General features: G+C 44.4%; 1 protein-coding gene and 1 pseudogene across 3 annotated transcripts in view; one reads left to right on the top strand and one right to left on the bottom strand.

Moving 5' to 3' along the window:
* Window positions 1-14196, bottom strand: part of ST6GALNAC3 (ST6 N-acetylgalactosaminide alpha-2,6-sialyltransferase 3) — a 550540-nt gene that overhangs the window by 460706 nt on the left and 75638 nt on the right. The window lies entirely within an intron of this gene.
* Window positions 6675-7503, top strand: LOC137761706 (protein arginine N-methyltransferase 5-like; annotated as a pseudogene).

Genomic DNA, 14196 nt, shown 5'->3' with positions numbered 1-14196 from the left:
GGTTGGGGCCCTACTGGCATTCCCCTCCTGCCCTGGAGAGTGACGGATCTGATCCGTGAGGCTCCTGTGTTGTCTGCTCCTCCCTTCTCTCCTTGGAGGGAGTGCCCACAGAGCACCCAGATCTCCTTTGTTCCTCCACACCTTCCCTATCGGTGTACCTGTGACTGCACAGGACAATTCTGGGTGCAGTAGCCGGGAGCCCGGTTACCCACAGATGCAAGCTACACACTCCAACCTAGAACTAGTGACGTTTTGGTTTTCCCTCTGCCAGTTCTTTCATCTTATTTCTCGGTTAGTTCAGAACCTGGGCAGGGGAGACAGCTTCTCAAAGACGCCAACATCTTGAGCATTTTGCCATGAACCTTAACAATATTCAAATTGGCAAAATACACTTGGAGGCATTAAGGCTAAGGGTGGGTGGCTCTGAGCTTTGGCATGCTTTACTAAGCATGGGCCGTAACGGCTTTTAACTTTGGCAGTTTGCAAAGTTTGTACTGGGTCGTGGGTCTGGTTTTATAGTCTGCAGCTACCTTCAAACTGCTGTGGAAGCATCAGGTAAATATCAGATGCACTGTGTACCTCAACTTGAATTTTCACAACGATCTTAAAAAAGTAAAAGTTACTGTATTTCATCAAACCTTAAAACGCTCTGAATGTAAGACACCCCATTATTTTAGCCACCACCAAGAAAGAAAAGAATACTGCCAATACTATATAACATGTCATTCATTGTAAGACACATACAAGTTTTAAATACATTAAAATGTGAAGAAAAAAGTGAGTCTTAAAATCAATGAACTATTTAATATTATCCTCATTTTTTATTCAAGGAATAAGACCCCCTTCAAAACATACCACACGTTCTCTTACCTCTGAGTTTAAACACACGCTAGTTCCCCTACCGGGCACAGTCTTTCTCCGGCTCTGGACCTGGTCACCCGTCCTTTATCCTTCACATCAACCTTCAATACCACATTCTCGGTGAAGTCTTATGTGATTCCCAGGCGCGGCTGGGTCCCCCTATAAGTCCTCTCACAGCACTTATTCTTCTTTTAAATACTTTGAAGCCCTGGGATTATTTCTAACTATTTACTTCCACGTTTATAACTGTGTATAGTCACACCCTGTTAGGCCTGGCCATGCCGTGATGGCAGGGACTGTCCAGTGTGCCTACCACTCTACTTCCAGGACTTATAACACATAACAGGAGCTCAATACGTTGACTCATGGGTGTCTTGACAAAACCCTCACAAGCCTCATCTCACTTAATCCTCACTACGCCACTGGAAGGTAGGTGCCATTATTTCCCCCGTTTTATCAAGCGAAGAAACTGAGGCTTGAAGAAGTCAATTAATTTAACCACGTCTCACAACAGAGAATTCAAACTCCAGCCAGACGTGCCTGACGCCAAAGCCAGGCCATTAACCATTAGGCCATACCCAGCTCCAGCTCTCAAGCAGAAGGCATGGAGGCAGGAATCAAATGGCATGTTGTGGTACAGAGAGACATCGAACTACAATGGATAATGCATGTGCAACAGATTCAAGTTAAGCTCTTACTGAGGACCTGCCAGTTGCCTGAAAGTGGGCTGAGCACCTCTGATACGAGTCATTTATTCTCACAATCATACCATGGATTTGGACTTATTATCTCTGCTTTACAGTCAAGAAAGAGACTCAGAGAAGCTAAGTAACATGCCCACTCACACAGCTGGTGAGCAGCAAAGCCAAGGTGAGCTGTAAGTCTGGACAATGGATTTCAGAGGATTCGGGAGCACGCTTTCTGAAGATCTCTTTTTTTTTTCTTGGTCCTATTCCCCAAGCTAAGTGCTGACTGTCTTTGGCCAATTGACACTGACAAATGTCCATTTCTAACAACTTTTTCTGACCAACTCTGATCTTCACTTAAGGGTTTATGATGAAAGCCTGATAATATTTAACTGAAACAATAATGGGCACCACTATGATTAAGTAGCATTTAGAAAAGGCAAACCAATAGAAATGCACAGACTCAGCATTAGGCACTAGGTTAAACTGGCATCTGTACAGACTGCGTCCAAATCAAGGGGTGGCCTTTCAAGGCAAATTATGTGGCTCATTGCTGGGGCGAGCCAGAGTTGGAATAGCCAAATTACAGTTCAGCTCCTCAGTAAAATTGAATTTGACACCTCGTTCCTCAGGAGATTGGGAATTATCCTCCCAACATGTACTTTAGAACATCAGTGTGACCCCATCTGCTATCTAAATTTAGATCTCAGTACAGTATGTAAAGCATCTTTCTGCTGTGGTCATTAGCAGAGAAAAAACCTCCAAAGGTCCCATCATTAAATGAAGACCCACGGCATCTATTCCATCCTCTAAGGAACCTGTCATTTCTTCTGCTGCTTTTAGTGAAGGACTGAGGGGAGGGGGCTGGGAAGCAAGCAGAGAAGCGGTGTGACAGAGGGTCAGGAGACCCAGATGCCGGCCCCACTCTGCCGTACACTAGCTCTGTGACCTTAGTCAAACAGAAAAATCTCAGGGTCACAAAGAATCTTTAAGGTCCGTTAGTTCGGACACGTTACTAATGTTTGAATCCCTTTAATAACATCACTGCTAAGTGTTGATTCGGTTTACGCTTTACACTCAAGTGATAGAGAAATCGTTACTGCCATTCCCTCTCCAGTGCTCTATAACGTCTGAGAACCCTGGAGAAGGCATGGTAACCCAAGTCTTGAAGGTTGGAGAGAACCTGAGGTCTGAAGGGCAACTAGCTAGCTCTTAACAATACTGGAGAGCAGGAAGAGGTCACGAGCCCATGTCTACAGAAAGAGTTATTAATTATTAATCAAGGTTAAGTGATGATGTAACGTTCCAAAAAATAAAAAGCCAAAGAGGAGTCCCTTGACATAAGTGGCTTGCCTGTAGAATAAAAAGAAAACTCTTAAAACGCTGAAACCATGTTTTCCACATTAAAGGTTTGACCACAGAGAAAAAGATATTTAAAGTATAACACCTACATATAATAAATATAGTAAATTGATCATATAGCCAGCTACTCTAAATGTGGTTGTGGACTGGTGAAGGTCTACAAATTGTTATCAGGCTACAAGGAGACAGGAGTTTGCTTTAGAATGTAAATCAACTTAAGCGAGCTTACTGTTTGCTTCAGTCAATGTGTGTGTGGGGGGGGGGTGTGCATGCCACGACTTTCTCAATGAAGGAGGCAGTGCCTTGATTTGCATTCTGGTGCAAAAGCCCCTTATCTTGGTTCAAACAGTAGCAAACAGTTCCCAGACTGGCTACTTCATAGAGCACTGTTGGAGACTAATAAGGTAGCATTTCCCAGTGGGACTCTGATGAACCTGTAGCATCTCTTCCTTCACTCTGTGAAGTACAACGTCCCCAAACCACCAAAAGCAGGAACATCTGTTGCCTTATTCAGAAGCTGATGCACTGTCTTATCTAGACTACGGTAGAGCCTTCTAGCAGGTCCCCCTGCCTTCAAACTATTCTGACGCACGTTCAAGCCAGCCTCCACACTGCTACCACAGGAATTGTTTTGAAACATATCTAGACAATTACTCCCCTGCTTAAATTCTTTTGAGAGCTCCGCAACCGCCTACTGCGTTAGCTTTAACCTCTTGAGTTTAATCACCAACCATTCCCTTCTACCCCTTGACCTCCGCAAATTATTAGTCATTTTCTGAACACATTACATACTTTCATCCACCTGTGCTTTAACTCATATTGTCTCCTCTACTTGAAATACTCTTTCCCTTCTAATCCACCTATAAACTCCTACTCATCCTTTAATAGCCAGTTCAAATAATGCCTCCTCTGAAAGTTTCAACAACCATCCCAGAAAGAACTGTGTATTCAGACCCTCTGTGGGGTGTGTGTGTGGGGGGGGGCGGGGGCGGGGGGTAGTTCAGTGCCATAATTAACAGGGCAGGCTCTGGCTCTGGAACCTGACTCCACAACACCTATCTGCATAACTTTGGGCAAGTTATTTAACATCTCCTGCCTCAGTTTCCCCATCCGTAAAACAGGAACAATGACAGTACTTCCTTCAGAGGGTGGATGTGAAGATTAAGTTAACTAACTCATGTAAAGCATTTAGCACAGTGCCTCATATAGTAAGTATTCCTATAAATTATTGAGTCAGGCCAATTAACTTCTCTAGCCCAGGAATCTGAAACCCAGTGACAGGGGCTCTTGGTGTTGAGGCACCTTTATGCACCTTTATATAGTCTGGAGAGCAGGTCCATCAATGTCTGCTGCTGCAGTTTCTGGGGTTGCCCCTGGTCCCTACCCAGCCTGGGCTGGATGCTTAGGGACTGATTCATTCTTTGAGTAACTCCAGTATCTTTTAAAAATTTTAGTTTCTTCTTCTTCTTCTTCCTCTCCCCCTCCTCCCCTTGCTCCCCCTCTAATCCCCTCCCCCTCCTTCTTATCCTTCTTCTTTGTTTATTTTTTAAAACTTAAGCCAGGAAGAACCAGCCTCTCTCTTGCTTACAGGTACCTTAGTTAGTGCAGGGATAACAGTAGCTATCGTATTGCTTATAAGGATTAAAAAAGATAATGTACAAAGCACTTAGAGCAGTGCCTGTCAGTGAGTAAGTACCTGGTAATTAGTAGCTTTTACTATTATCTAATGATAGCTCTTGGTATTTACCTAGTGTTTTATAGTGTAAACTACACACTCCTGTGTTGCTTGCTTATTCTCCTTAACAAATGGGTAGAAACGGTAGCCACAGTTTACGGATGAGGAAATGGTGAGGTTTAGGAGTATGCCCAAGATCATGAAGGTGGCAAGTGGCTGAGCTGGGAGCCCTACCAAGGCCCTTTGCTGACAAGTGCAGGGTTCTCACCACTGGTTCAGGCTCCCATGTGGTTTAAGCAGGGGTGAGTGGTGATGGGAGTTGGGAGGCGGTTTCCTTTCCCACTTTCTGGGAATAAGAGTAGAGATAGGAAAGCACAGACACTTTCTAGGGGACAGAGCAGAACAGTCTCAATTGAAGATGGTGTCTCTTTCTGTGGTTATGATGAGTTAGGTTGGAGAATTTAGGCCTGGAGTCCTTTTCCGAACTGCCTTCTGAGCCACGGACAGTGCCTAGAGTCAGCCTGTTTCTAGCTTCACCCATCTATAATATATCCTGCTGCATTTACTGAACAATCATTTTATTTAGAGCCTTTCATGTGCCAGACGCTGTGTTAGGGACAGAGATGAAAAGATAGATGATACCCATTAAAAGGTCTATCTTTTAAAAGCTCACAGTATATTGGAGAAATCAGACATGAAAACAGTTAAGTATAATACAATATAGTATCAGAGAGCTGAAAACAAGTGTTTGGGAACAGGGGGCAGAACCACACTGCAGAGACACCCACCTTTGCTGAGAAAGGGGACTGTTTAGTAAGCCAGCAGGATCCCATTAAAGGTCCATTATGTTCCCATTTTACAGGTGAAAACTCTGACCGTGGAGCCTTGTTTGCCCAAGGTCTAGCCAGGCTTATAATTGGTGGAGTCAGGTGTCAACCTAAGTCTCTGAAATTAAAGCAAGAACTCTGAGACTCCCCACTACGCTGCCTGTTTCCCAAGACAATGGGTCCAGGAAATCGCCTCTAAGTATTCTCACTAAGGTGTCAAAAATAAACAAGGATCCCTTCTTTATTACCTTCAGAGGCCATCTGGTGGGTGGATGTGAGCCAGCAGTCTGCAGCCACACTGCCCGAGGCTTGGGTCCTGCCTCCCCCACTTATTAGCTTTGTGACTTTGAACAGGCCACTTAACCTCTTTGGGCCTCTTAGTGGGTTACTGTGAGGACTAAGTGAGTTAATATATGTAAAGGACTTAAAACCATGCCTGGACCGAAAGACCTAGAACAGCAAACAAACACAATACTGAAGAACAAAAAAATTAGAGGAATCACACTAAATGATTTCAAAACTTACAGTAAAGCTACAGTAATCCAAACAGCACAGTACTGGTGAAAGAATAGACACATACATCAATGGAACAGAATAGAGAGCCCAGAAGCAGATCCACACAAATAGTCAAGTGACCTTTGACAAAGGAGCGAAAGCATTTCAATGGAGAAAGGATAGTCTTTTCAAGTAAAGGTGCTGGAACAACTGAATTTCCACATGCAAAAAGAAAAAAAAAAAAGAAAAGCTAAACACAGGGCTTACATCTCTCATAAAAATTAACTCAAACTGGACCACAGACCTAAATGTAAATGCAAAACTATAAAATTTTTAGAAGAGAACAAAGGAAAAAATCTAGGCTACCTTGGGTTTGAAGATGAGTTTTTTAGAGGCATCACCAAAAGCATGATCTAAATTGGACATTATTAACATTAAAAACTGCTCTGCAAAAGACTGTTAAAAGAATGAAAAGAGAAGCCAGAGAAATTTGCAGGTATTTGCAAACACATATCTGACAAAGGACTTGTATCCAAAGAACTCGTATCCAAAGAACTCGTGAAACTCAACAGTAAGAAAGCCCAATAAAATGGACAAAAGATCTGAGCAGAGATTTCACCAAAGAAGGTATATAGATGACAAATAAGCCTACGAAAAAAATGTTTTACATCATTATTAGGAAATTACAAAATAAAGCAACGAGATACCACAGCATACCTTACAGCCATACCTATCAGGATGGCTAAAATACAAAAAAGAAAAGTGACAATGCCAATTGCTGGCAAGGGGCCCCTGGTGAACGCTTCCCTGCGGGCAGCCAAGCAGGCTGACTGGCGGATAAAGCTGTACGCTGTGGAGAAGCACCCAAACGCTGTGGTGACGCTGGAGAACTGGCAGTTTGAAGAATGGGGAAGCCAGGTGACAGCAGTCTCATCGGACATGTGGGAATGGGTGGCTCCAGAGAAAGCGGGAATCATTGTCAGTGAGCGTCTGGGGTCCTAAGCTGATAATGAGCTGTCACCGGAGTGCCTGGATGGAGCCCAGCGCTTCCTAAAAGATGATGGCGTGAGCATCCCTGGGGAGTATACCTCCTTTCTAGCTCCCATCTCCTCCTCCAAGCTGTACAATGAGGTCCGAGCCTGTCGGGAAAAGGACCGCGACCCTGAGGCGCAGTTTGAGATGCTTTACGTGGTACGGCTGCACGATTTCCACCAGCTGTCTGCACCCCAGCCCTGTTTTACCTTCAGCCATCCCAACAGAGATCCTATGATTGACAACAACCGCTACTGCACCTTGGAGTTCCCCGTGGAGGTGAACACAGTGCTGCAATGGGTTTGCAGGCTACTTTGAGACTGTGCTTTATCAGGACATCACTCTGAGTATCTGTCCAGAGACTCACTCTCCTGAGATGTTTTCACGGTTTCCCATCCTCTTCCCCATTAAGCAGCCCATTACCGTGCGTGAAGGCCAGACCACCTGTGTGCGTTTCTGGCGATGCAGCAATTCCAAGATGGTGTGGTATGAGTGGGCTGTGACAGCACCAGTCTGCTCTGCTATTCAGAACCCCACAGGCCGCTCTTACACCATCGGCCTCTAGCCCTGCCTGCAAGTGTCTAGAGCCTTGGAAGCAGCTTCAGGTTCTGCCCCTGTAGCACAGAAGGTGCAGGAAGTACACCATGGGCTCTGATTTGCCTTGCCCATCAGAAAGGAGCTTTTCAGTCCACTTTCCTGCCTTACGTCAAGATGGGCAAAGGATGAGAACTGCAGGGCTCACGCCACCAATCTGTGAAGACTTCAGGCCAAGGCATGAGGAATTCGTGTTGGATCTGCGGCTACGCCAACAGGCACTCAGCCTCAAGTGCTCTCTGGGATAGCCCTGAGAACATGTGGATTGAACAAACTTTCAGCCCTTTTCCCTGCCCATCTCTGTTCCTATTTTGATGATTTTGTGTAAGGCGGAAATACAAATAAAGTGAGGTTATGGCCTTTCCTGCTCCAAAAAAAACAAAATCAGTGGATTGGGGAAGGGTTAAATAGGTGAACTGGTGAAGCACAGAGAATTCATAGGGTGATGAAGCGATTCTCTATGACACTGTAATGGCGATGCCTGCATTTCTCAAAACCCACAAAGACTGAACTTTAATATATGTAAATTTTTTTTAAATCATGTAAAAGGTTAGGGAAATCCCAAGATGAAATGAAGAATGTGACCAAACAATCTAACTGTATTACAAACGTATGAAACAACCTCACTGAAAGGAGTGGAGAAAAAAAAAAAAAAACGGTGCTCCCTAAGCAACTTTGGAAATAAGGAGTCTGTAAAACTACAGCAAAGGAAACTGTACATAAGCAGCGCCGTACTCTAGAGGATAAAGCTATTTTCCATGGGGGTCTTGTCAACAATTCTGACACCGCTATACATGCATACTGGAACTGAACAATGAAGTAAATACGTGGCGGATGGTGGGAGCCAAGTTTACCATACTGTTGGAGTAGGAGATCACAGATCTCCCAGGGGAGGAGGCCAGAATGGTCCACGTGGTAACGGATTAGAACTGGAGACATCAGTATGCTCATGTTTTGCTTAATACAGATACAGATGGTTACATACAGATCAATTTATAAATTAGTACATACACATAATTTTCCCTGCTCTGTCCGCTGAGAGGGCCTCTAAGCGACAGCAACCCTGTAGCCACAAGAACACTTAGTGCCCAGATCTTGGTTTTAATACCACCCTCGGAGAAATGACTGATTCTAGAACTAGGGCAGGAGATGCTAAGATGAGCCTGGAGAATCTTGTGTCAGAAAATAAGAAAGTACTCAAAGGAACAACAACCATCTCACAGTGAGAGAAGTAGGTCAGAGGACACAGAGCAATGGAAAGAGCTCCCGGTGGCCAAAGCTGGAACAATCTGAGCAACAAAGTCAAGTAATATTTTATGATAACCCGAAGTATAAAATAAATCTCCATGAATATCCATACTGATGTAAATAAACAATTGAATAAATAAACACATGGATGAGAAGAGATAAATTGCCTGGGCAGGAGAACTGCAAAGAATTTGTGTAGCTACTCTGCCCTCAAGAAGGTGAAGCGTAACTCCTCACTCCTAAGTGTGGGCTCCACTCAGTGACTTTTTTCCAAGAACCCAGTCTGGATACGGGGGTAGTAACTTTACAGGAAAGAAACCTGCTAAACACTACTTCAGCTAGGTGACAAAGGTCAACATCAACCATGACAAGTCATGTGGACAGTATGTGCCCTTGATAGGATGCGATGGGAATGGCATTTTATCTCTGAGGTCTTCCTCTCAAAATCTGTAACTTCACTCTAATCATGAGAAAACCTCAGACAAATTCCAACGGAGGGACATTCTACAAAACACCTGACCAGCGCTCTTCAAAACTGTCAAGGTCATCAGAAGCAAGGAACGTCTGAGAAACTGCCATAGCCAAGAGGCTCTTAAGGAGACATGACAATTAATATGATGTGGTATCCTAAATGGAAACCTGGAACAGAAAAAAGCATAGTGGGTCAAAACTAAAGAAATCCGAATAAAGTCTGGGCTTTAGTTAATAATAACGTACCAACATTGGTCTACTAACTGTGACAAATGTGCCATACTAATTTGTTAATAATAAGGGAAACTGCGTATAGGGTATATGAGAACTCTGTAATGTCTTCACAGTTTTTCTGTAAATCTAAGCCTGTTCTAAAACATAAAGCTTATTAAAATAAACAAAAATAAACCATGCCTGGAGCATAGTAATGCTATATAATTATTAGCTAGTAAGGATGCTGGTAGTAGTAGTCATGGATCGGGGGTGGGAGGGGGGAATATTTGCTATGTGAGTCCTTTATGCTCTTCCTGTGGAACTTTAGTTCCAAGGAGCCAGAAAGCAAGCTGTCACTGTGCTGGTGGCCAAGCAACGACCACTCCCAAAACCTATACCCCCAACAGGAATAGCACTGCCAGCAGCTCTACTGATTAACACTGGTGACTTTCTAGGGGGGGAGTCACCCCTCATTCTTACAAGTAAAGGGCAAGTCACCTCACACATCCTCCAAGGCTGACAATTTTTTTAAAACAAGATTGGTGTAAATGCAAAGATGTCCATAAAGAGATGCCTTGTAATCTGGAGGAACTTCTGACCAAGGGTCAAGGAACTGACCCCATACAGCGGCTGCCAGATGACCACCTGGAAACCCCAGAAGCCAGAATGGTGGTTTTTTTAAATGGTAGCACTCCCTGATGTATTGAGTGAGTGAAATATGGCTTGCATTTCCCTTGCTTGAAATTTTAAATCCTCTCTAAATGGAAAATCTCCTGTCAGGCTGACCCACACCAACCATGGGTACTCTCCAGCTCTCCCGAAGTAAACAGGATCAACACAGAAGATCAAGTTCTCATCTTCCACCAGCCTCCATACAAACCTGCTGCAGCCACATTTACACCAAGTATGTGGGCAAAGGAGAAGAGCAGACTGGAGGTACAGCACTTCAAAAGTAGACGTTGCTTCTGCAAGTGTAAAAAAGCCCCAGGGCTACAATCACATCTCATTGATGAAACACAAATAAGCAGGGACTGACTATGCTTAATTTACAACAGAAGTTTCCAGATACTAATCTTCCCATTCCTGTCTGGGCTGGAGAGTGTTATGTTCATAACACACCTTGAGAATGGAAGCTGAGACACAAAGTAGCATCTTAAATGCAGTGTGCTTCTGGGGACTTCAACTGAGAAGCAATCAGTTTTTCCCAGGTACTATCGCTTTAAGAGTGACAAGAGTGCCCTCTAGTGGGAAAGAAAGGGTCCTGCATGCAGGGTATAAACCTTGTGCCCGACACCTCGCTAACCTGACCTTTGCAGGTTGCGTTCACGCTGTTGGTTCCTGCTCTCTGTTTTCTCCTTTTCATTATCTTGATGGTGTTCCAAGAGAACAGGCCACACCCCATATACAAGAAAATTCGTGGGGGAAATAAATATACCCAATTTCAGGCGGACTGGGCCAGGTTCAGCTTTACTTCTCTCCTGATTAGCATCTACCTGGCTTATAGCTCATCTTCGACACTGAAAAGTCCACTCCAACCACAGACAGCTGATATCTCCTCACCACTAATACAGACCGAGCCAACTCGTTAAGCCAGTAGGAAAGGTCCTAAAGAACACCCCCAAATGGGTAAAGTTGCCCATTTCCAAGGGGCCCAACTCTGGGCAAATACCAAAAGGGTGAATATTTCTTGATTTTAACAGACCTTTCTCTCAAAAACAGCAGCCCAGAGCACTACCCCAGACAGAGGAAAATGAGAAATGAAGGGGCTCAGAGTCAATGACCCTGATATAGAATATGGTTGTCCCCGTCCAGTCACTTCCTTAGAAGGCAAAAGTAAGTCATTCAAAGAAAGTCATGTTTATTTTTTTAAACAAAACACATTTTGAGTTCAAAAGTTGGCAACATAGAGCAAGCTATACCAACAACAAAACACAGAAAGGTCTGACTTTAGAGAGTAAAAAGTGGATCCCCTTGCCCGGACTCATTCCATGCTTTATTGAAGTGAATGAGGATTATCCCCAATTGAAATCCCTTCTGTCAAACAGGTTTGTTAACCAGAAGTTACCAGTTGGTCTAATTTGCACACACAGGCAGGTGATGCCCTGAGTTGGGAGCAGTTCTAGTGGGTGGTCCATCTCCCCAGGGGCCCACAGTTACTCTCTAGCCAGCCCATAGCTATATAGGGACCCAAGGGAAGAGGCAATGGAACGCCTGGCTTAGTTAAAGTTATTCCGGCAGCAGAAAAGGGTAGGGCAGGGGAGGAGAGCATTATCAGTGTCTTTCAAGAACAGGCAACTTCATATGACATGCGAATAGGCAACAGCCACAAGAAAAAACATCACAATAATATTCAAAGGAATGCAAATTAAAGCAATGATGTTATATCATTTTCTACTTATCAGGCTGGCAAAATAAAAAAAGAATGACACATCCGTAACTGAAGAAGATCTAAGGGAAGAGATACCAGAAACTACTGGAAAAGGGAGTATAAAAACGGTCTCCCCGTTTCTGGAGACCAGATGCATCCAATGCCTTAAAAAAATGTGCTGACCTTAAGACCCAGCAATTCCCTTCTGGGAATTCTAAAGAAAGACTTGGACAAGCTTTTCCAATATGAAGATCCCTTTTCCAAAAGTTTATAAATGATCACATAGTAGGACTTAAACTTTTGGCCTCAGATAAATAAGAAAATGGAGACATAACTCAGCAACCAAAATGCATCCAAGAATTAAGAGAAAATGTAGATGGAATCTCCAAGCCTTTTCTCCACTTTTACGTGGTCTTTGGCTAATCCCATGATTAGCCCAAACCTCAGAATCATCTGTCATGTTTGTAGCTAGTCCCATGAGTTCAGAGTCACACCCAGGCATTTTATTTCCAATGTGAACACTTCCGGTCTGCTAGGGGCTTTGTTTCTGCCGGAGGCCACGGTCAGCATCCTCAGCGTGTGTTCCCCTTGGTGTAAGCTGGTCATGGTGCAGGCTGCTTAAAGCCTCTGGCTCAGCCTTGGGAATCACACAGGTGCTTCACTCTCAGCATTACCAAAGGCTTGTGGGCATTTCGGAATCGAAGAGCAAGCCCGCTCTCACCTAACACAATGCTTTATAAGCAATCCTGACCCTTTCATCCAGAGGAGCTCCACAAATGCATGATATGCACAAAGGCACATGCGTCATCGCACGTGGTGGGACACGTTGAGAAGCTGCTCTTCTGTGATAAATGTTTCCTCTGCATCTTAAATAACCTGGATATTAATAAGCCATTGTTAAGGTGATGGCTGTCAGGCTCTTCTAGAATGGATCAGCCTTGTCCTTGGAAAAGCAAAAAGCTAGAAGCCCAAGTAAACACTTAAGACATGACAATGACAAAAAGACAAGAATAATGAATACCTTCAAAAATATGACCTTCCTGGGAGACTTTATTTACACATTCAGCCATTTTTTGCTCTTTCTCTGGCTCTCAGGATTGAATCCCTTTGACAATTTTTCACTCAGAAAAAGGACCAACAAATCCACGACAGAAAGGGAATATTGTTCCATTAATCTGATACCATACGCCTCATAAATCATTACAAATTTAGATTTCTGCCTTGAGTAGCCAAGTGGAAAGAGCACTAGAACCGGAGTCAGGGAACCTGGATCCTTGTGACCTTGAATCTCAAGAACTGGCTCTGTGACCTTGAGGCTCAGTTGCTTTTCTGAGTTTTGGATTCATTCTCTGTAAAGAAAATGACTAAGCTCCTTTGGACGGTGAATCTGGGATAACAGCTGTAGCAGAGCTGCCGGTGCTACACCACATCCCCGTGGGCTTTATTACTTCACCCCTTGCATCTCTTTGCCCGAGGCTGTCTGGCCAGCAGATCCTTCACGTCTCAGGTGGGATAACCCGGAGGCACCTGTGCTACACTGTATCCCAGACCTTCCCGGTGGGATCAACTGCCAGCTGTCCACAGGGACAGCTTTCTTGATAACACGTCCTTTGCTGACATCCTTCCTCCTGTCTCATTCCTCACTTCCCCGCCACTGTTTTCGGGATCCTCTCCCATATAACTAATGCACCCTGGAATTCTTGTCTCAGGTTCAGCTTCTGTGGAAACCCAAACTAGAGCAGGGGGTTATGTGCCTTTCTATCAGGGTCTCGGTCTTTGCAAATGGCCTGTCCTGAAACAGTTACTCTTTCCTTGTGATGTAAGGAGTAGGTAATTTTCTCCAGAGCTGACAGGAATGCAAAGTTTCGAGAGTGACACAGCTTAGCTGTGTATCTCCCTCTAACAGGGGAGTTCTGATGGTCCTCCTGACACCTAGCAGAGTCCTCACCTAGGAATCCCCAACAAAGGCAGAGGGCAATGATCCAAAGACATCACAACACAGGGCCACTCTCCCACTTCCTGGGCTCCCTGTTCCCTCTCTGATGGGGACCCCCAATGTGTTAATACATGCTTAGAAAGAGGCCTAAATGCCAGAAATGTCAGGTCACAAAGCAGGCTGAATGGGAGTTGTGGCTGAAGATTTGAGGCCCAACCACTCTTCAGTGTCCAAGAGGTTGAAATGTCAGGATTACAGCCCAGAGTGTAACAATGCTACAGAAGTCCCGGCTCCACTGAGACCAAGACAACCCCTGGCTTGGCAGAAATAGGCTCAGCTGCAGCCAAGATCTGCTGAAATAGTCACCTCTGGTTCCCAGCCTGCTGTATGTTCAGGCCACCGTTTGACCATCCCTGGAGAAATCTTTG

Source organism: Eschrichtius robustus, chromosome 3 (genome assembly GCF_028021215.1).
Source record: "Eschrichtius robustus isolate mEscRob2 chromosome 3, mEscRob2.pri, whole genome shotgun sequence".
Lineage (NCBI taxonomy): Eukaryota > Metazoa > Chordata > Mammalia > Artiodactyla > Eschrichtiidae > Eschrichtius > Eschrichtius robustus.
This window is presented reverse-complemented; position numbering and strand designations above follow the sequence as displayed.